This window comes from Drosophila suzukii, assembly GCF_043229965.1.
Source record: "Drosophila suzukii chromosome X unlocalized genomic scaffold, CBGP_Dsuzu_IsoJpt1.0 scf_Xc, whole genome shotgun sequence".
In the NCBI taxonomy this organism is placed as follows: domain Eukaryota; kingdom Metazoa; phylum Arthropoda; class Insecta; order Diptera; family Drosophilidae; genus Drosophila; species Drosophila suzukii.
In genome coordinates this window covers 880,078-889,183 of record NW_027255894.1, presented here as the reverse complement: position 1 = coordinate 889,183, position 9,106 = coordinate 880,078, and the positions used below count along the sequence as shown (strand labels likewise).

At 29.8% G+C, this 9,106-nt stretch overlaps 1 long non-coding RNA gene across 1 annotated transcript; it reads left to right on the top strand.

Annotated features, from left to right (window-relative positions):
* Positions 1 to 6,371: 6,371 nt before the first annotated feature.
* Positions 6,372 to 7,472, top strand: LOC139353865 (uncharacterized). The gene is made up of 3 exons (XR_011604991.1): positions 6,372 to 6,760; positions 6,981 to 7,159; positions 7,261 to 7,472. It is a non-coding gene; the product is annotated as an uncharacterized lncRNA (long non-coding RNA).
* The last annotated feature ends 1,634 nt before the right edge of the window (positions 7,473 to 9,106 follow it).

Here is a 9,106-nt window from a genome sequence, read left to right as displayed (position 1 = left end):
ATGACTTTTTATAACCGTCATATTTTTTACTACATTTAAAGTTATATATCTTAATGCACATAACAACATAATCATTCCACAAGCAAATAGAGGTATGCCATATCGAAATCCGAGTCCTTTTGACCAAATTATGGACTTTTAAAGGTGTAAAGAAGGCCCATTTCAGTAAACCTTCGCAAAATTAAAGTCAATGACATAAAAACGGTCATATTTTTTACTACCTTTAAAGTTTAATATTTTAATGCAGATAACAACAAAATCATATCACAAGCCCATAGAGGTATGCCAAATCGAAATCCGAGTTCATAAGCCCATAACTTGGCTTTTAAATATGCAAAGAACGCACATTTCAGTAAACCTTCGCAAAATTAAAATCAATGACACAAAAACGGTCATATTTTTTACTACCTTTAAAGTTATATATTTTAATGCAGATAACAACATAATCATTCCACAAACCTATAAAGGTATGCCATTTCGAAATCCGAGTTCATTTGACCAAGTTATGGGCTTTTAAAGATGGAAATAAGGCCCATTTCAGTAAGCCCTCGCAAAATTAAAATCAATGACATAAAAACGGTCATATTTTTTACTACTCTAAAGTTATATATTTTAATGCAGATAACAACATAATCATTCCACAAGCCCATAAGGGTATGCCATATCGAAATCTGAGTTCATTTGACTAAGTTATGGGCTTTTAAATATGTAAAGAAGGCCCATATCAGTAAACCTTCGCAAAATTAAAATCAATGACATAAAAACGGTCATATTTTTTACTACCTTTAAAGTTATATATTTCAATGCAGATAACAACATAATCATTCCACAAGCCTATAAAGGTATGCCATATCGAAATCCGAGTTCATTTGACCAAGTTATGGGCTTTTAAAGATGGAAAGAAGGCACATTTCAATAAACCTTCGCAAAACTAAAATCAATGACATAAAAACCGTCATATTTTTTACTACATTAAAAGTTATATATCTTAATGCACATAACAACATAATCATTCCACAAGCCAATAAAGGTATGCCATATCGAAATCCGAGTCCTTTTGACCAAGCTATGGACTTTTAAAGACGTAAAGAAGGCCCATTTCAGTAAGCCTTCGCAAAATTAAAATCAATGACATAAAAACCGTCATATTTTTTACTACCTTCAAAGTTAAAAATTTTATTGCAGATAATAACATAATCATTCCACAAGCCTATAAAGGTATGCCATATCGAAATCCGAGTTCATTTGACCAAGTTATGGGCTTTTAAATATGTAAAGAAGACCCATTTCAGTAAACCTTCGCAAAATTAAAATCAATGACATAAAAACCGTCATATTTTGTACTACCTTTAAAGTTATATATTTTAATGCAGATAACAACAAAATCATTTCACAAGCCCCTAAAGGTATGCCATATCGAAATTCGAGTTCATTTGACCAAGTTATTGGCCTTTAAAGATGGAAAGAATGCCCATTTCAGTAACCTTCGCAAAATAAAAATCAATGACATAAAAACGGTCATATTTTTTACTACCTTTGAAGTTATATATTTTAATGCAGATAACAACATAATCATTCCACAAGCCTAAAAAGGTATGCCATATCGAAATCCGAGTTCATTTGACCAAGTTATGGGCTTTTAAAGATGGAAAGAAGGCACATTTCAGTAAACCTTCGCAAAACTAAAATCAATGACATAAAAACCGTCATATTTTTTACTACATTAAAAGTTATATATCTTAATGCACATAACAACATAATCATTCCACAAGCCAATAGAGGTATGCCATATCGAAATCCGAGTCCTTTTGACCAAGCTATGAACTTTTAAAGACGTAAAGAAGGCCCATTTCAGTAAACCTTCGCAAAATTAAAATCAATGACATAAAAACCGTCATATTTTTTACTACCTTTAAAGTTAAAAATTTTATTGCAGATAATAACATAATCATTCCACAAGCCTATAAAGGTATGCCATATCGAAATCCGAGTTCATTTGACCAAGTTATGGGCTTTTAAATATGTAAAGAAGACCCATTTCAGTAAACCTTCGCAAAATTAAAATCAATGACATAAAAACCGTCATATTTTGTACTACCTTTAAAGTTATATATTTTAATGCAGATAACAACAAAATCATTCCACAAGCCCCTAAAGGTATGCCATATCGAAACACGAGTTCATTTGACCAAGTTATTGGCCTTTAAAGATGGAAAGAATGCCCATTTCAGTAACCTTCGCAAAATAAAAATCAATGACATAAAACGGTCATATTTTTTACTACCTTTGAAGTTATATATTTTAATGCAGATAACAACATAATCATTCCACAAGCCTAAAAAGGTATGCCATATCGAAATCCGAGTTCATTTGACCAAGCTATGGGCTTTTAAAGATGTAAAGAAGGCCCATTTCAGTAAACCTTCGCAAAATTAAAATCAATGACATAAAAACGGTCATATTTTTTACTACCTTTAAAGTTTAATATTTTAATGCAGATAACAACAAAATCATTTCACAAGCCCATAGAGGTATGCCATATCGAAATCCGAGTTCATTTAACCAAGCTATGGGCTTTTAAATATGTAATGAAGGCCCATTTCAGTAAACCTTCGCAAAATTCAAATCAATGACCTAAAAACGGTCATATTTTTTACTACCTTTAAAGTTTAATATTTTAATGCAGATAACAACAAAATCATTCCACAAGCCTATAAAGGTATGCCATATCGAAATCCGAGTTCATTCGACCAAGCTATGAACTTTTAAAGATGTAAAGAAGGCCCATTTCAGTAAACCTTCGCAAAATTAAAACCAATGACATAAAAACGGTCATATTTTTTACTACCTTTAAAGTTTAATATTTTAATGCAGATAACAACAAAATCATTCCACAAGCCCCTAAAGGTATGCCATATCGAAATTCGAGTTCATTTGACCAAGTTATTGGCCTTTAAAGATGGAAAGAACTCCCATTTCAGGAAACCTTCGCAAAATTAAAATCAATGACAAAAAAACGGTCATACTTTTTCTACCTTTAAAGTTATATATTTTAATGCAGATAACAACATTATCATTCCACAAGCCCATAAAGGTATGCCATATCAAAATCCGAGTTCATTCGACAACGTTATGGGCTTTTAAAGATGGAAGGAAGGGCAATTTCAGTTAACCGCAAAATAAGAATCAATACAAAAAAACGGTCATATTTTACTACCTTTAAAAATATATATTTTATTGCAGATAACAACATAATCATTCCACAAGCCCATAAGGGTATGCCATATCGAAATCCGAGTTCATTTGACTAAGTTATGGGCTTTTAAATATGTAAAGAAGGCCCATTTCAGTAAACCTTCGCAAAATTAAAATCAATGACATAAAAACGGTCATATTTTTTACTACCTTTAAAGTTTAATATTTTAATGCACATAACAACAAAAACATTCCACAAGCCATTTGATATGCCATATCGAAATACGAGTTAATTTGACCAAGTTATTGGCTTTTAAAGATGGAAAGAAGGCCCATTTCAGTAAGCCTTCGCAAAATTAAAATCAATGACATAAAAACGGTCATATTTTTTACCACCTTTAAAGTTATATATTTTATTGCAGATAACAACATAATCATTCCACAAGCCTATAAAGGTATGCTATATCAAAATACGAGTTCATTTGACGAAGTTATGGGCTTTTAAAGATGGAAAGAAGGCACATTTCAGTAAACCTTCGCAAAATTAAAATCAATGACATAAAAACCGTCATATTTTTTACTACATTTAAAGTTATATATCTTAATGCACATAACAACATAATCATTTCACAAGCCAATAGAGGTATGCCATATCGAAATCCGAGTCCTTTTGACCAAGTTATGGACTTTTAAAGATGTAAAGAAGGCCCATTTCAGTAAACCTTCGCAAAATTAAAGTCAATGACATAAAAACCGTCATATTTTTTACTACCTTTAAAGTAAAATATTTTAATGCAGATAACAACAAAATTATTCCACAAGCCCCAAAGGTATGCCATATCGAAATCCGAGTTCACTTGATCAAGTTATTGGCTTTTAAAGATGGAAAGAAGGCCCATTTCAGTAAACCTTCGCAAAATTAAAATCAATGACATAAAAACGGTTATATTTTTTACTACCTTTAAAGTTATATATTTTAATGCAGATAACAACATAATCATTCCACAAGCCTATAAAGGTATGCCATATCGAAATCCTAGTTCATATGACGAAGTTATGGGCTTTTAAAGATGGAAAGAAGGCACATTTCAGTAAAGTTTCGCAAAATTAAAATCAATGACATAAAAACGGTCATATTTTTTACTACCTTTAAAGTTTAATATTTTAATGCACATAACAACAAAATCATTCCACAAGCCCCTAAAAGTGTGCCATATCGAAATACGAGTTAATTTGGCCAAGTTATTGGCTTTTAAAGATGGAAAGAAGGCCCATTTCAGTAAACCTTCGCAAAATTAAAATCAATGACATAAAAACGGTCATATTTTTTACTACCTTTGAAGTTATATATTTTAATGCAGATAACAACATAATCATTCCACAAGCCTAAAAAGGTATGCCATATCGAAATCCGAGTTCATTTGACCAAGCTATGGGCTTTTAAAGATGTAAAGAAGGCCCATTTCAGTAAACCTTCGCAAAATTAAAATCAATGACATAAAAACGGTCATATTTTTTACTACCTTTAAAGTTTAATATTTTAATGCAGATAACAACAAAATCATTTCACAAGCCCATAGAGGTATGCCATATCGAAATCCGAGTTCATTTAACCAAGCTATGGGCTTTTAAATATGTAATGAAGGCCCATTTCAGTAAACCTTCGCAAAATTCAAATCAATGACCTAAAAACGGTCATATTTTTTACTACCTTTAAAGTTTAATATTTTAATGCAGATAACAACAAAATCATTCCACAAGCCTATAAAGGTATGCCATATCGAAATCCGAGTTCATTCGACCAAGCTATGAACTTTTAAAGATGTAAAGAAGGCCCATTTCAGTAAACCTTCGCAAAATTAAAATCAATGACATAAAAACGGTTATATTTTTTACTACCTTTAAAGTTATATATTTTAATGCAGATAACAACATAATCATTCCACAAGCCTATAAAGGTATGCCATATCGAAATCCTAGTTCATATGACGAAGTTATGGGCTTTTAAAGATGGAAAGAAGGCACATTTCAGTAAAGTTTCGCAAAATTAAAATCAATGACATAAAAACGGTCATATTTTTTACTACCTTTAAAGTTTAATATTTTAATGCACATAACAACAAAATCATTCCACAAGCCCCTAAAAGTATGCCATATCGAAATACGAGTTAATTTGGCCAAGTTATTGGCTTTTAAAGATGGAAAGAAGGCCCATTTCAGTAAACCTTCGCAAAATTAAAATCAATGACATAAAAACGGTCATATTTTTTACTACCTTTAAAGTTATATATTTTAATGAAGATAACAACATAATCATTCCACAAGCCTATAAAGGTATGCCATATCGAAATCCGAGTTCATTTGACCAAGTTATGGGCTTTTGAAGATGGAAAGAAGGCCCATTTCAGTAAACCTTCTCAAAATTAAAATCAATGACATAAAAACCGTCATATTTTTTACTACACTGATAAAAAAAATGGAATAGTACATTTAAATATCCGCATATTGAATCAAAAATTTCATATTTCGTATTTAAATTGAATACAAAAAACATTGTATTAAATACGAAACATATTAAATTGCATAGTTTAATACTAAAATATTTAAATCAAAGAAGAGCATATTTAATTTAAATTTTTTTATATTTATTTTTAAAAATATTATATTTATCGTTAATATTTTCAGATTTAAAAAAATACGTATTTAAATTAAAAATGTTTCATATTAATTTTGAGTATTCAAATTATTTTATTTTAAAGTTTTTAATATTTAAAATAAAAATGTTTGTAATAATAATATAGAAAGTGTCAATTTGAAAGGGTTTTTCAATGTTTATATCAAATAAAAACACCTGAAGAAGATATCTTTTACGTTTACGTACAAATTTATTAATTCAAATGTATTTTATTTGTACTATCACATTTAAATATGTTTCATATTTAAATATTAGTTTCTGCCATGTCCGTTTTTAAGTACGATAATATTTAAAATAAATATTTTAAGCTGACTTTAACAAAAAGATTTATTTCATAAACTGTATACTCATGTCCATACATTTGTGCAGACCAAACATTATACATTTTTAAAAACAAATTTATATACATTAAAGTAAATTGACATATGTACATATGTATGTACTTATGTAAATGGGCAGAACAAAAACGAAGGCGCTAAGATAATTTTTGGCGGTTTTTTTTTGTTCTATCCTACACACATTCTTTCGCGTTTGCTTTGATCAATGACTCTTCTTCTTGATCACTAAACGACGCGTGTTATTGAAGAGTTGCAGCCGAAGAAGTTGGACGTGTCGGGTCTTTATAAAAGTGAAGTTGGCATACAAATATAAAATTAAACTTGATCGCGCTATCAAAAAATCATGTGAAGTTTCTTTAAATAAATAAGTGTGTATGTTGGCAGCAACATTCAATGCCAAAAAGTACATTTTTCGCGGCATGTCTTTTCTTTAAACTGTATTCGGCCATACATATGTATGTACATATGTACAATTGATTCCGCTTTTTCAACACGGCACGACGCTTGCCATTTCATAATTGCAGCCAAAGAAGTAGGACGTGTCGTATCTTTTTTAAAGTGAAAATAGCCTAAAAATTAATATGTGCATATGTGTGTATAAAAGTTAAATTAAAATTATCAAAAATATTTTACTCGTACTGCGTTTTCCTAGAATACAACAAATTAGCGCGCGCCGTTACACGCATACATATACATACATATGCACGTAGAATGTATTAATTATTTAGTGGATTAAAATTTTCGGTTCTCAGAAACGTATGAACATACAATCAAGTGCAGCTACACACACATACATATACCACACCGTGCGTTTACCGTTGCTTGGTCGCCAACAAAGTTGAGCGTGCCCTAGCGAACACACACATGTACATTTTCTGCAACACATCTACCCACACACAGCGTGCGTTTACCGTTCCTGGCAAAGTCATAGGTAAGTAAAAAACGTGGAAATAAATACATTTTTAAAAGTAAGAATACGGCAAAGTAGGTTTTAAATTAAATAATACATTTTTTCTATATCATTCCTCGCAGTGGCAAACAAATACATTCTCGAACCAACATACATATATGCCAAATATACAAATTCCAGAACGAAGCATATAAAACTGAATAAAATATTGGAGGTTCCTGTTGAGAATAAAACCCATACTCGGAGTAAGGATGTGAAAACTTTCGATGAAGCTGAGCTTTTGAAAGCATGGCCAAAATATGCTGACTCGCGGGCGCCGGAATTGGTAATTTATAATTTTAGTCAGACTACATTCGGATTTTGTCTTTTTATTTATTTTTTTTGTGCTCATTTGTTGTTTTCTTTCAGGTCGAAATCTTTAACCATTCATATTTTGATTGATCTCTTTAAAACGAAATCTATAATTTTCTTTTTCATCTTACTATTTATTTCGCAAATAACTTACAAAACTAATTAGTGTTTAGCTATTAAGATTGGTAATACTCTAAGATTGTTTAAAGTACTTTCTTTCGTTTATGAATTGACAACTGTGTATGTAGCGTGTAATGCTATAGAAGTTAAAACATGCAACCATTTGCAGGCATATGAAAGTGGAATAATTAAAAATGTATTAGTTCTTAAAAAACATTGAAGAGTTTTCAAGCCATCCAATGCACATGTATGTATGATGTAAATGCTAAAAAATATGTTTTATACAGATCTCTGTAAAATAAATATAAGTGTAACTGTATTATTTGTACCTTCCAGCAAGCCGTAATGAAAAATAAATGTTTAAGTAAAATCGAAAAAACCGAAATAAAATTTGAGTACTAATTTTTTTTAGTGTACCAAAAATATTTGAATACTTATCATATTTAATATTATAATTGGCATATTTTGAATAAATATGTCTAGTATTGAATCTTAATACGACTTATATTGAATTTTAATATTTCGGTTATTCATTTAACTATTAAAATTTTAGAATTTAATATAGTTTCTATTTATATTAAACACGTGTACTATTTAATTCAAATTTTAAAAATTTAAAATAAAATAGTCATAATATTAAATAGAAATATGCATTGTATTTAATTTAAATATGGCTTATATTTAACTTAAATATTTAATATATTAAAATCTATTCCGAAAATATTTAAATTTAATATGGAAAAAAAGTTAATATGCGCATATTAAAATTTAATAAAAACCGCAATGGATGAAAAACAAAGCGAAAAATATTTGGGTTGAATATGAAATATTTGGATTTACTACTTTTTTTTTATCAGTGTACCTTTAAAGTTATATATTTTAATGCAGATAACAACATAATCATTTCACAAGCCTATAAAGGTATGCCTTATCGAAATTCGAGTTCATTAAACCAAGTTATGGGCTTTTAAATATGTAAAGAAGGCCCATTTCAGTAAACCTTCGCAAAATTAAAATCAATGACTTAAAAACGGTCATATTTTTTACAACCTTTAAAGTTTAATATTTTAATGCAGATCACAACAAAATCATTTCACAAGCCCCTAAAGGTATGCCTTATCGAAATACGAGTTCATTTATCCAAGTTATTGGCCTTTAAAGATGGAAAGAAGGCCCATTTTAGTAAACCTTCGCAAAACTAAAATCGATGACATAAAAACGGTCATAGGTTTTACTACCTTTAAAGTTATATATTTTAATGCAGATAACAACATAATCATTCCACAAGCCTAAAAAGCTATGCCATATCGAAACCCGAGCTCATTTGACCAAGTTATGGGCTTTTAAAGATGTAAAGAAGGCCCATTTCAGTAAACCTTCGCAAAATTAAAATCAATGTCATAAAAACGGTCATATTTTTTACTACCTTTAAAGTTATATATTTTAATGCTGATAACAACATTATCATTCCACAAGCCCATAGAGGTGTGCCATATC